The sequence below is a fragment of the Pseudonaja textilis genome, chromosome 5 (assembly GCF_049901715.1).
Source record: "Pseudonaja textilis isolate UNSWEBS1 chromosome 5, rPseTex1.2, whole genome shotgun sequence".
NCBI classification, from domain to species: domain Eukaryota; kingdom Metazoa; phylum Chordata; class Lepidosauria; order Squamata; family Elapidae; genus Pseudonaja; species Pseudonaja textilis.
Window position 1 is genome coordinate 35,450,452 of NC_141994.1, and position 16,921 is coordinate 35,467,372.

Below are 16,921 nucleotides of genomic sequence, written 5' to 3' on the forward strand. Positions count from 1 at the left end.
GGATGTGCGTTCACAGTTAGTAATTGGCCTCTCATACAATATCGCACAGACTCCATAAAGGTGCAATTCATTTCTAAAGTACTACACATACTAAACCAAGGGTGGGCAACTATGACAACTTTATGACCTGTGGACTTCAACTCCCAGAATTCCTGAGTCAGAATGTTGTGCCACTGTTGTCCATCCTTGTACTGCTCCAAATATGTTTCTCAGCTAACTTCTTTCTTAAAACTATATTTTCTCCCCTCAATCTGTGCTCCTTCCATCACCTGACTTTTAAATAAAAGAGCTGGTTAAACTATAACCTTGGTATTAAGAGATCTTCCATCTCCTCCCACAATCTCTACCTCATTTACCTGCTATCTTCAAGAATTCTGTTTTCTACATTCTTCAGTTTTTAGTAACTAGCCATGAAATCATTATTTTTTCTGCCTTTTACTCACTGCCCTACAACCACTGGCTTATTTGTTTACAGATTGTGTAATGTCTCAACTGATACTTATTTCTACTTTATTAAAGATGTATATCTGTTTTATATTTCGTCAAACAATCTGGTCTTTCTATACCTTGCTTTAGATTCTTACATATTAAATGTCTGCCTCAATAGTATCTATATTGCAAAATTATGGGTGTTATTCAGATGATTCTGGCAGCAGTGACCATTATCTCCACCTTTGTAAATATAGAGACTGCCTAGTTTTTTTTTTGTTTCATTTCCTATAAGTACATGATCTTATCTCATATAGGATGGAAGCGAGTGGATTTTTGCTACTGTAATTTGAGCCTTATTGTATTAAATAATATATGTTTTCCCCCAGCAATTTCCCAGCAGATCTTTACTATGATTTAATATCTCTTTGCTTTAATATAGTACCTAATTTATGTAGGCTTTCCCCCTTTTCATTCACTTATGCCTGATTTTCAGAGATTGCTTGGACATGGCCCTGCAATTTTCTTGGAAGGTTTTTCAGAAATTGTTTCCCATTGTCTCCTTTCTAGGGCTGAGAGACAGTGACTGGCCTAAGGTCACCAGACGGCTTTAAGTGGGACAAGAACCTTTGTTTCTAGGTGGATACTTTAACCACAACACCAATCTGGTTCCCAGGCTTCTTTTGCAGAGGCAACCAGTATTTCAATGAAATATAACATCAACCAACAGTTTTGGCTAATCATAATCTCATTTTTCCAATTTTTGAAAAACGACCTCACTGGATGGAAAGATATACTGTATCTTCAGAAACTTGTAACTATTAAAAAGAACTACTGATACCCTGTTAAAGGTATTGGCTCTGTGAATGTTCGTCTTCAAATTTCTACCATCATATCTTTTTAGTTGAAGCTAATATCTTAACATTAGGATCTTTCCTCTTGGAGGTATATTTTGCTTTAATTTGTTTTTGCCATAGCAGCTGGTATAATTTTCTTAAATCTTTTCAGTATCTTTTTCTTTGCTGTATTCTTCCAGCTATCATTTGCTCACTCACTGATTGTCGCTGAGGAAAGAAATGTGACAATGAAATCCATATATAAGAGCAGCCAAAGTGAAATACGTTGCTGCAGTAGAGAAAGTAGTTTTTGTTAGCCAAATGTTGCATGTATGCCTTTTATTCCATTAAGGAATTGATAAAATAAGAAACCATAAAATGATGTTGGAAACAGAGGAGCTATACTCTAAACTGGCTTTCCAGTTGGCTGGCTGGGAATGTTAGAATCTTTAGTCCCAATACATCCTGTGGACACTAGGTTGAAGAAAGCTAGTCTACAAATATGGGAAACTTTTAAAAATATTTTTCTTTGTTTATACCTTCTTAGAAATCTTTCCATAAAAAGACTGCAAAAAGAAAAACAATATATATTGTTGATGTTGATAAAATGTTCCAGTTTCCTTTGGGGAAAAAGAAGAAACATGAAAAAAAATGCAGTGGTCAAAATTGTTACAGCTTATGGCTTTTATATAAGACAAATAATAAAAATCACATCCAATTCTGTTCCAATCTGTATCAATCTAATTCAGTATCCAGTTTCAATAATGTCTGAAAAGATAATCCCATGATAGTCAATATCTTTTTCTGGTGCTTCCATTACATGGTAAGTTTAATTTAAAAAGGGAAATTGTATTGGATAAATAAAATGTTAACTTAAGTAGAACAACTATTATTGCAAAATGTGGGCCAGTGGAACTTATTACAGAAATACATATCATCGTTATTTATTTGAGCCCAGATCTCCTAACCTTAGTAATAGACTTCCTTTTACAATCATAAACATTAGCTTAAAGAAATAAGAAAAATGTATAATAAGCTCTACATGGATTTCATATCACATCATAGTCTTATTATGTGCTCATTACTCAGAATACATGAAGATCTGAGGATATACATTATGGTATATTATCATGGAGGACACAGTTCTTTTGGTTGGTAAAAGTCAACACTAACTCAATGGCATATAATCACTCAGAAAATGTAGGCCAAATTAATGGATTTTTAAAAAGATTTATCTCCCATTGTTCAATTGAGGACTCAAAGTTAGTTAGTTTACTTTATTGTCATTGCACCTCATACAACAAAATAAAATAATTAAAGTAGTATATATGTAGTGTTCCTTTCCCTTATCCTGCCCTTAACCTCCCCTCTTAACCTCCCCAAAAGAGGGAGTGGACTGTGTGGCCAAAAGTCATCCAGTGAATTCTGTAGATGTTTCAAGTAAAATACTTCTCACTGAGAATACATAAGACAACGACTCTGGTTAAAACAGTCATTTAAATCTGAGTTAGCTTTTACATCAGAAATAGTTCTTTCAGCTTATAAATAAAAGATAATGTTTTTAATGAAAACTACACATGATTTGCATTGGTATGTAATGACCAAGTCTTTTTTAAAAAAGAAAATTCATCTTTATCTGTCTTCTGAGATCGCATATTTAATAAAAAGGAAATTATATGCAGTATCAGGTAGGTAGATTATCACTCAAGTATTGGACTTAAAGTATTGAAGAAAAAACCAATTCTAAATCACCTGGTAAAAGAAATGTTAATGTTCAACAGAATTGTGAAGAATGCGGATAATAATTTTTGTTGTTCTATTTATAAGATAATTTTCCAGGCCTTTAACTTTTATCTCCCCCACTTTTATTATTTTCATAATTAATTTTAAATTTTGTTAATGACAGAGCAATTACTCTTTTTTTTATTCTTGCCTATTCCCTTCAACCCTCTGAATCTCTTTTGGGGGGAAAAACATATTGCAATAGGAATCTTTGTTCTAGACTCATTGGCTCAGCTAGTTGTGCTTTCAACACTGTACCCATGTGCACTTTCACATTTTGAGACTTGGAATTGGTTTAAATACAGGCTACATTTAGAATGCATGTAAGTATATGGAGAAAGTGACTTTTTAGTATGGATGTTTGTCTTATTTTTCTGCCTGTGTTTAAGATGGCATTCTTGGGAAAACAACAAATCACATTGCCTACTTAAGAAAAGATAATTTGTTTCTGATTTTTTTTTTCAGGCCATCAGTTTAGCTGTCTCTTGAAGAAAATCCATTTCTACAGATTTTGCTAAATTTTCCTTTGAAGATAGCTTCTATTACATTACAGGTCAGAAATAGCAAAGACTCCAGGCAGCACAGATTTAGCTGACCTATTTCTCAAAGCTCAGAACTAGCAGCAATGCTATTACTCAGATTCAAAAGAACAATTTTTAATTTTTCTTTTTTCCTAAATGAAGGATTGCATTAAAAATGGTGGCCTTGATATGTGTGTATGTGTACACTATGGTTTTCATCAGCCTTGGCTTTATTTTTCCAGAATTAGTACACTCATTTAAAATAGCACAAGCTTATGGCTGTTATTATTTTTCCTTCTTGCAGTGAAAATTGTCGTGGAGTATATAATAGCTAGTACAGTGACTAAGTGACTGCTTGTCAATCAGATAATCCCTGCTGGCATTTCTTTTTGTACAGAATAAGTTGGAATAACAATGCAGAAAGTATACTAAAATAGATGTCACAAGGATCCAAGTCTGAATTCTTTTACTAGCACAAAATAGGGTTCACAATGTATTTATGGTCAGCCAAAAGCAAAGTTTAGATAATTATTGAAGGCTGACATTTGGAAAACATACTTCTCAAAATAAATAGATATATAGTACACTTAGCAACAAATATATTAAAATGCCTCTTCTGGAAAAGCTTCTGGAAAAGAGACTGAGTGTTTCACTTATCAATCCAAAACTTGTTCCAGATGGGATTTCATGTTTTTTATAGTGGACAAATGTAGTCATAAACATTCATAGGGAAGATTAGGGGGAAAATAAAGACAAGGATACAAAGTGACATATATAGTTTCATCAGGCACTGTGACACAAATAGATATTTGTATATGTATGATATGCAGACATTACTGTAGCTAGGCATCTTTTGAAAACATTGGGTGCAACTCCAAAGACCATTCAAAGTATTATAATTATAATTTTTAATGTGGTGGGAAAAAAAATCAAATACAAGGTAAATTATCTTGTTCAGATGAATTAATACTCATGTGAATACTCTGAGTATATAAACAGTAAACTTTCCAATTTTTATGACATTATGATGTGATAACAATCTTTTCTGATCTAAGTCAGGACCGAGTGGTTTGAATTTGTATCTGATTCCATGGAGGTTTGAATGTACTTCCCTGAGTCCTACTAATATTGCTGTTAAATACATATTAAGTGGCATCAGTTTAAATTAAATTACATTTAGTTTTGATCCATGACTCCAGATCCACCTACTTTGAGAGACAAAATTAATATTATTGACAGTCCACTGGATATAAATCCACTGGAATTCAGAAAAGATTTTTTTTAAGAAAATATGCTCACAGCAAGGTTGCATTCTACAATGATTGGCTGAAGGGAATTTGATGAAGCAGAGCATATCAACCAGCCATGTATTAACAGAATACATGTTACCAAAATTAACACTTTAAGAGAAAGAAATGCAAATAAAAGGAATATGTGATCAGTTGCAGACTGGAACTGTGAGAGTTATGTTGGAAGCTAGTGCTTCCAGGGCAATAGGGCTTAGTAAATTTGTAAATTTACTAAATTTGCATGTTTAAATCACACCAAATATGAGAACTGAAAAGCAAGATTAAACCTCAAGAAAGGCAAGAGAAAATATATTTGTATTTAAACTGTACTGAAGAGTAATAAGATGGTTTTCCATGCCCTTGTCATATTGATAAAGGGCAATGAATTGTTTTAAGTGGTGTCAGAGTAGCATGTGATAAAGATTGTTAACTACTCATGCCATGTCATATGATTGTGTCTGTTTTACCATAACAAGCCAGTCAAAAGAGGGAATCTGATTTTTAAATGGTGTGTTCCTAATCTTGTAAAATGTGGTCCTTTTGTCTTCTGAAACTTGTGCTTGTATTGTATGTAGATTTAATTTTAGTGTGTTATTGGTCTGGAATTTGAGGTAGGACACTATTGTTTTTATGTGATACTGATTTCATAGTCCTAGCAATGCTCAAACTTTCTAATTTTGTTTCTAACTTGTGTCCCGTGTTAGCACTTAATGTAGGTCTTATTTCCAACAAAAAATATGTATGTGTTTAAAAAATAAAACATATTTTAATCACTTTATATATAGAATATCTTATTTTATTATATGCTGGAAAGATATATCAAATGAATAGCAGTAGCACTTAGATGTATATACCGTTTCATAGTTCTTTACTGTTTGCTCTATATTCCAGAAAAGCTATTCCTCATGAGGTAAAAGGAGCCCCTGTGTATTTTATGTGGCTGTTACTTACTATAGGGACAGTGTTCATCTCCATTTCAAGGCCATTGAGCCAGCACTGTCTGAAGACATTTTCATGGTGATGTGGCACAGCATGATGTCAGGGAGCAGTGCTACCTTCCCACCAGAGTGGTATCTATTTATCTACTCAAATTTGCATGCTTTTGAACTGCTAGGGCAGGAACTGGGACAAGTTATGGGAGCTCAACCTGTTGTGTGGTGCTCGGGTCTCAAACCTGGGCTTCTAGCTTTCCCAGGCAACAATCCAGTATCTTAACCACTGAGCCACTGTGCTGCCTTCCCTGCTCTTGAGAGATTATGATAAAAATTTTAGGCAGATTTAAAGCTCTTGGGGATAAAGGGGTAGCCATGTTGCCTAAAGTATAACCAGCGCCTTTGAAAGGATACTATGTTTGTATATTTCATTTGTAATTATCTTCAGAAATTGCTTGTTAAGTGATTCTCAGCTATTAGGAACATTTAGATCAACAGTTTTTTATTGATAGTGGATGAGCTCCCTTCAATCCTTAGCAACTTTAAAAGCTTTAATTTTTTTAATAAACAGCAAAAGATTATTAAACTTTGATTTTAGAAACAGACTAATGGTCCAAATAAACTTGAAATAAGATTTTAGAATTATTTATTAAAAATCTTTCCAGTAAGAAAATGTTTTGTTTTGATTTTTTTAAAAAGCATAATAAGATACAATTTAAAGTAAGACACTAGAGGAAATTAGAGGGCATTTACAAATACAATTAAAAGAGAAGAATACTAAAATTCAATTTAAAATTAGCCACTTAAAATGATGGCATAGAAATTTAATAAATAAATATAAATAAAATTACAGAATGAAACAAAATATTTTAACATTGGACATGATGAAGGGTATTTTTAAATAATGGATTCAGAAATTAATTTTACAAGTGTCTACACCAATAGACACAATTGCAGCTAAAAGACATCATAAAAGATAACAAATTCTACCTATCAAGATTGAGATTGAATTGCAAGTGATTTAAAAATGCCAGGCTACAAGAATGACATGGAAAAATATGTTTCACTGGTCATACAAAAGAAATTGGCTGATGTCTTAATAATTAGAAAAAGATACAGAAAGAACAAAACAAGAGTCACATTCATAATTTTCCTATATTGGATTTACAAAAGAGGCTTTAAAGCTTTGAAGAATTTCATAGAAGGAACAAAGAAAAAAAAAAGAAATGAAGTTTTACAACATTATTTGAACAGCCTAAAGATTAAAAGTGTAAAAGTTGCACAAACAACTCAGTATCAGAGATCATAAACATTTTTATGAAGTAAAATGAAGAAATGCAAAGCTGGCTTATTTGACCATGGTTAAAAATAGTATGGTACCTCTAGTAACCTTTAATGGACTAAAATGACAATGCTTTATCAATTTATTTATACATAAGAGATGAGATATTGAAAGAAGAGATCATTGTTTATTTAAAATAAGATAATAAAATACTATAATTGTATATACTTGTAATGAAGATAGGAAGTCACTTCTTTAAATATTACTTTTCTTTTACTATATTCTTATTTTTTATTTTCTCTTTCTTTCTCTTTTCCCTTTTTTATTTTCTTCACTTCTACTCTCTTTTATTCTTCTATTTTTCAGTTTGTACTAGTTTTTACTGTTGTAATTAGAAATCTTTACTAAAATTTACTAAAATTACTATAAAAAGTGATGTCATAATGTAAATCAAATAAGGTCTTCTGTTTACTAACCTTTATTAGTCATCTTAGCTGCTGATGTAGTCCTCACAAAAACTATATAATTAAAGTAGAATAACATATCACATGCTGGATCCAAGGGCTCTTAGTCTGGAATAAATTCCATTGGTTTACAAACTCCATCTATAATCAGTTGTAATATTCTTAAGCATTCTAATGAACAATGTTGCATATAAAGTTAATTATTTGTGTATAACTGTCCAGGATGAATATTCAATTTGTCTCTTAAAACATGAATTGCTAGCATATAAAAAGTAAGTACTCATTTGGATTTTATTGAAAATTGTGAAGGGTTTTCAATTTTGTTGTCTGTCATACAGCTAGATTATTACTGTCCCTCTCTCTTCCATATAAATGAGCAACAAATTTATTCTTGTGGAAGGTATCAAAACTGTATTCTATAAATGAATACAGTGATAAACGTAACAAGATTTTAAAGCCTATGATCGAGTCTGGGAAAATACACTTGCTGGTTTAACTTAATATTACATTGACAGGTATTTCCTCTCTTTGGAACCAGATTCTAGTTCATGTCATGAAAAATTTAGCATCTGTTCTTGTTTGCATATTATTCTGAATTCCTCTTAAGCTGTCACTTTCTGCCAGTAAGCCTACCTCTTATGCTCAAATGGTTGCTTCACTTTTTTTGCCCCTGTACTGTAATTCAGATATTAAATTACAATTCCCAATAAACCCTATATTTCTCCAAGGGCCTCATGGATATTAATGCCATAGTACTGGATTCTTGCCTGGCCAATCTTAATACAGGTATTTAACACAATTAAATAAGACAGATATACCTTATTGATAAATATTCCTGCACAATATTTAAAAACAAGAAACTCCTTTAGGTTTGTTTTGGCTTTTCTTTTCTTTTTTTCCTCAGAAAAACAAACAAGAACCTAAGGGAATTCATGCCATAAAGTTATTTGAAGATACTAGACTATGTTCCCTGTCTAATTTGGTAGCTTAACTCTTGAATAAATATGATGTAAAAGAGACGCATTGTACATTGACTTTTTGAAAAGTCAATAGCTTTTGACTTTTCATGAAGTGACTTGAATAGACCTATTTGAAAGCAGTTTCTAGCAAAATTATCTTCTAATTGAATGATAAATTGTATAGATTCAAGAATTCTGATGCATCATAATGAAGATGGCAGCTATTTCTCTAGCTTGAGTTTTCCTACATTATATCTATGTATTTTTCTGGTTTGGAAAATAATTAACTCCTCCATTGTGGGCTAAAATCATGGACGTATCTCCTCAGAATGCAGAAGTCTCATTCTCTTTCCATTCATTCTGAAATGGAAGATGTTTTAATATGCTAAAAAACATAAGATTTGGTTGGTGTGAATTTTTTTTGTCAAGCAAAGGCATGTCTTTTCAAGTGGCAAAACCAGCATTGTTTGGTAATAAAAGAGTACTGACAAGTAAGGAGTTCCTTGTAAGAATGGACTTTCCAATACCCTGAAGAATATCACATGCACGATTACTTTATTAATATATGATCATAGACCAAATGTAGCACATGCATCATGTCATGCATATGCTACAATTATACAATTATATATTTGCATAATGATACTTGGTGCAAATATGTGATTATAGCATGATTGTGTCATTGCACATCCAACAAAGGAAATCCCTGCCATGTGCTTAAGTCTGATAGAGCCCCACTGTCTATATATCCCCTGAATCCAGTACAGATCCCAGCTTTTATGCCCAAACAGCAGGCACTCACACACACACACAACTTAAATCCAGTCTTTGTTCCAGCTGCATGTTTAAATGGTTTCTTTTTTGTTTCCTACGTCAAAGTTAAGTATTTAAAATAGCATGGATTGAACTCTATCTCTATCTCAACTGTTCCCCCATTCTGCTTTATCACCATTCTTTCCTTTTGTGGAAAAGCAAATTCTAACATTCTCATACATTATACCTGACAACTGAGGTTGTTGCCAAGTCAGTGGCATTGACATACTGCCACATTGTTGCAATACAAAGCCTTCACATTGTAGTACTCACCTATCCCATCTGAATGTTTGCTTTATGGCTCAGGGATCCATCTTGTTGCCGCAGGCATGTGAAAATGGATGAAATGAGCTGTGTTTAAAGTAATCAAATGTATAGAAGATCAATTTCCTCTGAGTGCTTCATCAGCTCTCTCTTTAGCAAAAAATTCCCTTGTAAACAGCAGGAGAAATGCAACTCAGTCATGATAGCTGCTTTTCCATTAGTGAAATATCTCTGGCAGCTAGAATAGTAAAGTGTTGCCCTGTCAAATGTACTTCTCTTTAATCAACTGGAAGAGTTGAGAAGAAACAGAAGAATACCAAATGTCCATGTTTTTATTACAGAAGCATTTTTCTGCAGCTTGTACAGATTAACACCTTATTCTTCCAATACGATAGCTAGAAGGAAAACATCCCTTACAACATGGAGGATTCAACTAAACTAATGTCATTGATTGACTGTCTTTGGAGGTAGCAGTGATTCAGCAATATCTGTAGATGTCTGTAGAAGAGGTGAAGTGAAAAAAAATTAGACCTTTAAGAAGGTTGTCAACATATTTTTTAGAGGTTAATTTCATTTTTAACAATTACACTGATTGTTAAAATATTCAAGAACTCTGTGCAGAGGCAAAAAATAGAAATGGGCTACATTTGATTTGATTAGAGTTATTATAACCATCCCAGTCCAAAAGTCTCAGAACCTGTTCATGGACATTAGTCAAGACTAAAACAGTCTTAAAATTCTTTTCTTGCTTTATTTCCTAGAAATTCCACATACGCTAATCTGTTTGACAGAACAAAAATGAGCTTGTTTAAATAAATTTGGCTTCTATTGTAAGGCTTTTAATTTTATAAATACTTAAAAATACTTAAAAAGATCTAATATATTTCAATTCAGTTATATACTTTAACATTTAGCTATTACCTACAAGTTTTCCATATCCTTTTATTTTTTGCCAATATGGTAATATATTTCTCAAGATATGAAATATAGATGCTGTTTTTTTCCTGTTCGGGTTTTGTAAATGTTTGGAGACAGCGTGATATAATTCTTGTTTTCTTGGTAGTTTTCTCTCAGTACTTTTAATATGAACTTGTTCAATTCTATTTTGACATGAATAAGATATTTTCACAGGTTAACTGATCAATATTAAAAGAAAACATTGGGCAATTTGTCTTTTTAAGATGCCATCCTGACAAATGCAGCTTTCTAGGAATTTTTAGCCCTGCTAAGATTTTCCTAGTAGTCTTATTTGCAACATTCAATCTTAGAAGAGCAATTGCCTAGAACCACTTTTAAACAGCTTATCAACCTGAAAATTTTCCATGTTTCATCAATTGGTTTGGGGGAAAAATTAAAATGATATTACAGCAACAGATTAGAAGTAGGCAAAATGTAACTGATTTTATATATTTATTTGTATATCAGATTTGGAGAAAGCCCGTCTCACTCACAGAGCAACTCTGGGGAGTGTAGAATTAAAACATAAAATTTATATTGTATTCAAGTAGGAGTGTTAGGCATAAACAACCAGATCTACATGTGAAGAGTTCGATTATTTTGTTGCTCCTATCTATTTTACAGAAATCTGTGGCTAGCAGTCTGCATCTGGGCCAAACTAGATAGTCTTGTGCCCACATAATGATTTCAGACTAATTCTTACTTGATTCCTCATCTTGGGTCAGCAGTCTCTCTCCAACAAGGAGGAAGTTAAAACAAGGATAAAAATTAATAATGTTAAAAAGGCAGGGGGTGGGGCCTTCAACTTAACTTTCACTTAACTATGGTTGTATGCTCCTCTTTGAATACCAAGCAAATCAGCAGAGCCAGGTCTTCAGAAATTTCCAAATATCTTCAGAGATTTCCAAAAAGCCAGAAGAATGATAGCTTGCCTTACCTCTGGGAACAGAATGTTCCAAAGGGCAGAAAGCTCTGTTCTTGGACCCCACCAGTTGAAATTCTTTAATTGACATGGTCTGTAACATACCCTTCTCCTCCTGGACTAATCTGGTGGTACAGATAAAACTAATGAGGTGAAGATAGTTCTACAGTTAAGCTGACACCATGCCAACTGATGGTGATCTTTTAAAAAAATTATCTTTCTCTTCATTTATCATTTTCTTCCAAAACAAAAGATTATTCTCAGGTACCATATTCTTACCCACTCCCATCTCAAACTTTCCTATGTATATGTATTATAATATGGGCTACACGCAGTTTGAAGTTTCTTCAGCGACAGACAGAAATGCGCGATCGTGCGTGTTTTCGGTCTGGGCTCGCCGCTGGAGCGCCCTGAGCTGGCTGGTTGCGGGGCTAAACCACCCCATAGTTAGGTGGTGAAGAGGGGGGAGACTGCCAGCAGAGTTGAGGAGAGCTGAATCTCTCCTCCTCAGCTGGCCATTACTCCCTTTCCTGAAGGCGGTTGCAGCAGTGGTCAGAAATGGCCACCATAAAGAAGAACTTGACCAGAAAAGAATGTGCAGGAGGAAGATAAGAAGTGAAAGTTTTGGCTGACCGGGTTAAATTGTAAAAGCAACAACTATGGTACCCTGGAATTTAAACTTACAAAAAAATAACATCGCTCCCAAAGAAGAGGCGGAAGCAGCGAAGGAAAGTGAAAAGGGAAAGGTTTGGTGTTTTTTTTTCTTCTCTCTCCTTCCCTATACTGATAACTAAGAGACTTAAATAAGAAATTGGAAAAATCTGCTTTGATATCAATAGGCAATTAAGCTGAAAATAAAACAAAATGTCAAAGGGATAATAAAGATTTCTGGACACTATTTTTTTTTCATAAGCAGGAAGGGAGAGAAAAAGAATAAGGGCAGGATCTGGAAGAGGAAGGGGACTGCCTGGAATTAAAAAGAATCTACAGCAAAACTTCAACAAGACTTCTAAAAGACACATTTTAACTGAAACTTTGTAACTAAACAGTAACCCCAGGAAGAGAAAGTGAAAAAAAAGAGCAAAAAGAAACAGCTTGCATGTATTTGGATTATTTGGTGATCTTTGGATTCTTGGTTATTACATTTGAATGACTAAAATTAATCTGGTGGTTGTTTAAAAATTTATACAATGGCACCAGTTCTGGATGAATTGAAAATAGAACTTAAAAAGTACAAAGAAGATGCACAAGAAGGGAACGGTTCTTTTGGCTTTGTTTTTCAATTCTTAGAAATGGAGATTTGGAACTATGAGAAACAACAAGAAACAAGAAGACTGGGACAAAGAAGAAGCCATCTTTAATGAACAAGTAATTTTATGTGGGGAAGAAAAAGGAAATGGGGGGGAGAGAATGGAGAATTTAAGATTTAAAAAAACAACCAAAGAAACGAAAAATAATTCAAAAAATAAGTATAATACTGGAAAGCAACAGAAAAGGGGAATATAGAAGAGAGAAATAGAGGTAGAGAGACAAGGGGGTAAAAGGGGGAGAGAGAAGAAGAGGGGGAAGAAGGAAAGGAAAAGAAGTTACAAAGGACCAGAGCAAGATATAGAGAAACAGGACCTATTTAGAGATACTGGGTGAAAATCTAACTGAAAAAGGGATTCTGTAAAGGTACATAAGATTGTATTGTTATATTAGTAATAGAAATAACTTTAGAAAATTGAAAACAATGTATGATTAAAATGAGGGATAAAATAGTTAGTGTAATTTAGTGAAATGTTTGTTAATAAAATAAGTGAAATAAAATAAATGAGAAAATTGAATTAGGAAGGAATGGGAACATTTTAATTAGTTAATGTTTTATAAAATATAAGTGAAGGGGGGGAATTAATTATGGAAAGCTTATAATTGTTCCCATAGAAGTATGATATTTAATTGAAAAGTAATGTTAAGGAAGTTAAGACTTTAATGAATATTAATATTAATAATAGAATTGAATTGGAATGGAATGTGTTGTTTAATTACATACATTTATGATTTTTTCTTTTTTTAAGAATATAGTGTGTATTTTAAGAATATACCAAGCAGAATCCGAATGGAAGTTATGTATTATATTTAATGTTATAACTTTAGGGTATATATTGAAGCCTAAATAAGAGTTAAATGGATAAACTTAAAAGATATAAAGGTGTCATACTCCAATCAGTAACTACAGGAGAAATTTTGTTTAATGAGAAAAGATAATAGATAATTGAAACAGGACAAACAAAAAATGTAAATACAATGATTTGAATTGAGATGAGATAATTAAGATAAAATTGAGAAAATTAAAAGAGGGGAAAAGCTATGCAGAAAATGTAAAATAGTAATAAGATATGGAATAGAATATAAAAATGAGCATGAACCTGAATTTGTGTCTGTACGAAGAAATGTAACCTGGGATTACGCTACTTTCAAAAAAGATGTTTTATTTGTATTTTTTTTTCTTTGTGAAAACTCAAATAAAATTTACAAAATAATAATAATAATATGGGCTACACATTCTTTTCTTCTTGCTTTCCTTTTTGCAATTAAGTAGTTGATAAGCCATAAAGAATGAGTAGTGAGCTATAATTTAAGGTTTAAAGTACTTAATCCAAATCTAATCCAAAGCATTTATTATGAAATGAGGTAACGGTAATGACAGAAGTTATTTTGTAGATAAAGTTTTTTATTTTAAAACACAAACATACACATACAAAAATACACATACAAGAAGAAAAGAATGTGTAGCCCATATTATTATTATTTTGAAAATTTTATTTGAGTTTTCACAAAGAAAAAAAAACATAAAATCCTCTTCCATTTTATAGACATACAGTGTGTCAGTTGGTTATGTCTCTTTTGTGCTATACTTTTGTAGTCATTTACTCACAATTTATATCAATCTTCACATTGTCAAACTAACATATGTTTATATATTTATCAGTTATTAATCATCCATGACTAAACTATTTATTCCATCATTTTATACGAGATGTTCCACATTTTATCTTAAAATCTGTTATGCTTTCAACCAGTGGTTATATATATCTGTATCATGCTTTATATCAAGATAGATTTCTATCACAAAATTATCTAGTTTATTATATTACCATACCTTTTTATCCAACCATTGATAAAACAAATCCCATATCATATAAAATTGCTTATCTTCTTGTTCTCTAATTGCAAATGTGAATTTACTCATTTTAGCATAGTCCATAATTTTTTTGATAACTTCCTCCTGCATAGGTATTTTGTCATTTTTCCAGTTCTTCACAAATACAATTCTAGCTGCTGTTAAGACATTTACAATCAAATATTTCAGTTCTTTACTGTATATGTCTGGTATGACTCCCAGTAAAAAGATCTCTGGTTTAAAGTCTATATGCTGTTTTATCATTTTTTCCAACCATGTGTAGATTTTAGTCCAATATTTCTTTGCATCTGAACATGTCCACCACATATAGTAATATGAACCAGGTATCTAATGACATTTTCAGCATTTATCTGATTTATTCCTAAACATTCTCATCAGGGGTAGATGCCACCTGTAAAACATCATATACAAATTTTCTTTATATGCAGTTGACATTGTCATTTTATAATTTTGAGGCCACAATTTTTGCCATTTTTCCAAATCAATCCCATATCCAAATTTTTTTCCCCCAAGCATTAACTTGCTCCTCCTCCAATTTAAATTCTAATAGATATCCATAAAGTTTTTTAATTACCTTTTCATCAGTACCCATCAAAATTTTATCTAAGTCAGTCAACTTATCATAAATACCTCCTGCCTTGGAGTCTTTATCAAACCTAGATTGTATTTGCAAATAAGAAAACCATTTCATTTTTAGACCTTGTTCTTGCAACGTTTGCATAGATTTAAGTTCACCCTTTTCATTCAATATCTCCCCATATCTAACTGTTTGTTCCTTTTTATATATTATTGGATAAAAAAAAGCTTCAATAGTTGATATCCATGTTGGAATTTTTAAGTAATATTGTCTTTTAATCTTCTCCCAGCTCAAAAACAATGCCTCACAAATATAATGTCTTCTAAAATACCCCTGTATTTTAGTTCCCTTATACCAGAGAAAGGCATGCGTAATGACAGAAGTGATTGATACTTTTAATTCAAGATAGTTTAATCAAGTATTTAGTTTAACTCATCCCAAGAGCTGTTTCAATATTTTGGGGTTTCCTGAAGACATTCTCGTTTATTAAATCATTGACGGCAATGGCAAAAGAAAAAAGAGTCTGAAATAAGGCATAGCTGGAAAAAAGGTGGCTTACATGAATATTGTCTCTCCAAAAAATATATTGGTTATCTTGTTCTTTGTCATCCCTATTTGTAATTAAAGAGAAAAGTACCTGAAAAGCTACATTAACTTTAACAAGTGGATTCCTAGCCCAAAACATTTATCTTATATCAGTTTAAACTATGCCTGACATTATAAAGAAATTAAAACAAAGCACCATAGTTATTTTTCAGGTTTCAGCTGCCATTGTGCAATTTCACTCATTGGACAATGTCATGGATGTACCAGAACAATTTTCATTTGGACTTCAAAGGCATTTCTTTAATACTGCCAGGGTCTGAATCTCAAGGCAAAGTCAAGATGGATCATCATATTCCTACAATAGCACCAGCAATAGTACTTAAACTTATATATCACTTCACAGTGCTTTACAGGACTCTCTAAGTGGTTTACAGAGTCAGCATATTGCCCCCAACCATGTGGGTCCTCATTTTACCCATCTTGGAAGGACAGAAGGCTGAGTCAACCTTGCTGGCAGCCGATGACAAGCAGAAGTAGTCTGCCGTACTACATTCTAACCACTGTGCCACGCAGCAAAGAGTTTTTAATGCCTACTTTAACTAGTGACTGTCAGCTATATTCTTGCAGTCACTGATTACTAAGGTGCTTGGAAATCAAATATTAGTAGGTTGCAAAATCATAATTTCAGGCAAACCTTTTGGTAACTGCAATATGTTTTCAATTAAATGTTTATGATCTCTAATACTGAGTTGTCCATGCAAATTATGTAATTAATATAACTCAGCCAGCAAGGTGACTCACAGTGAAAGCAAGATTTACTTTCTGCCTTAATCATTGGTAAAATGCATCATACTTGAAGTAATGGAAAAAATACTGGGAAAATTTAAAAAAAGTGTGCATTACAAAGGCAGAGTTAAAACTAGTATTATCTCTATCTTGGATTCTTTCCAGGGTAAGCAATGCAGAACACTTTCCTTGCAGCTAATAGTGCAGTGGTAGGTTAAGATTAAGGAACACCTAAACTAAAGGTTTTTTAGTTTATATTTTAAATTAAAATATTTTAATAGAGACTTAATCACAAAACTATATTATAAATACATATTTCATTGCAATTGGAATGGTAAAATAAAATGCTGAAGACTTATCGAATTACAGTTCTGATGT

General features: G+C 32.5%; 1 long non-coding RNA gene across 1 annotated transcript in view; it reads right to left on the reverse strand.

The window, feature by feature from the left end:
• Nucleotides 1–2,619: 2,619 nt before the first annotated feature.
• LOC148125595 (uncharacterized) overlaps nucleotides 2,620–16,921 on the reverse strand; it is a 56,057-nt gene continuing 41,755 nt past the window's right edge. The window contains exon 4 of the long non-coding RNA XR_015744002.1: nucleotides 2,620–2,720. This is a non-coding gene — a long non-coding RNA (uncharacterized LOC148125595). The remainder of the gene's footprint in view (nucleotides 2,721–16,921) is intronic.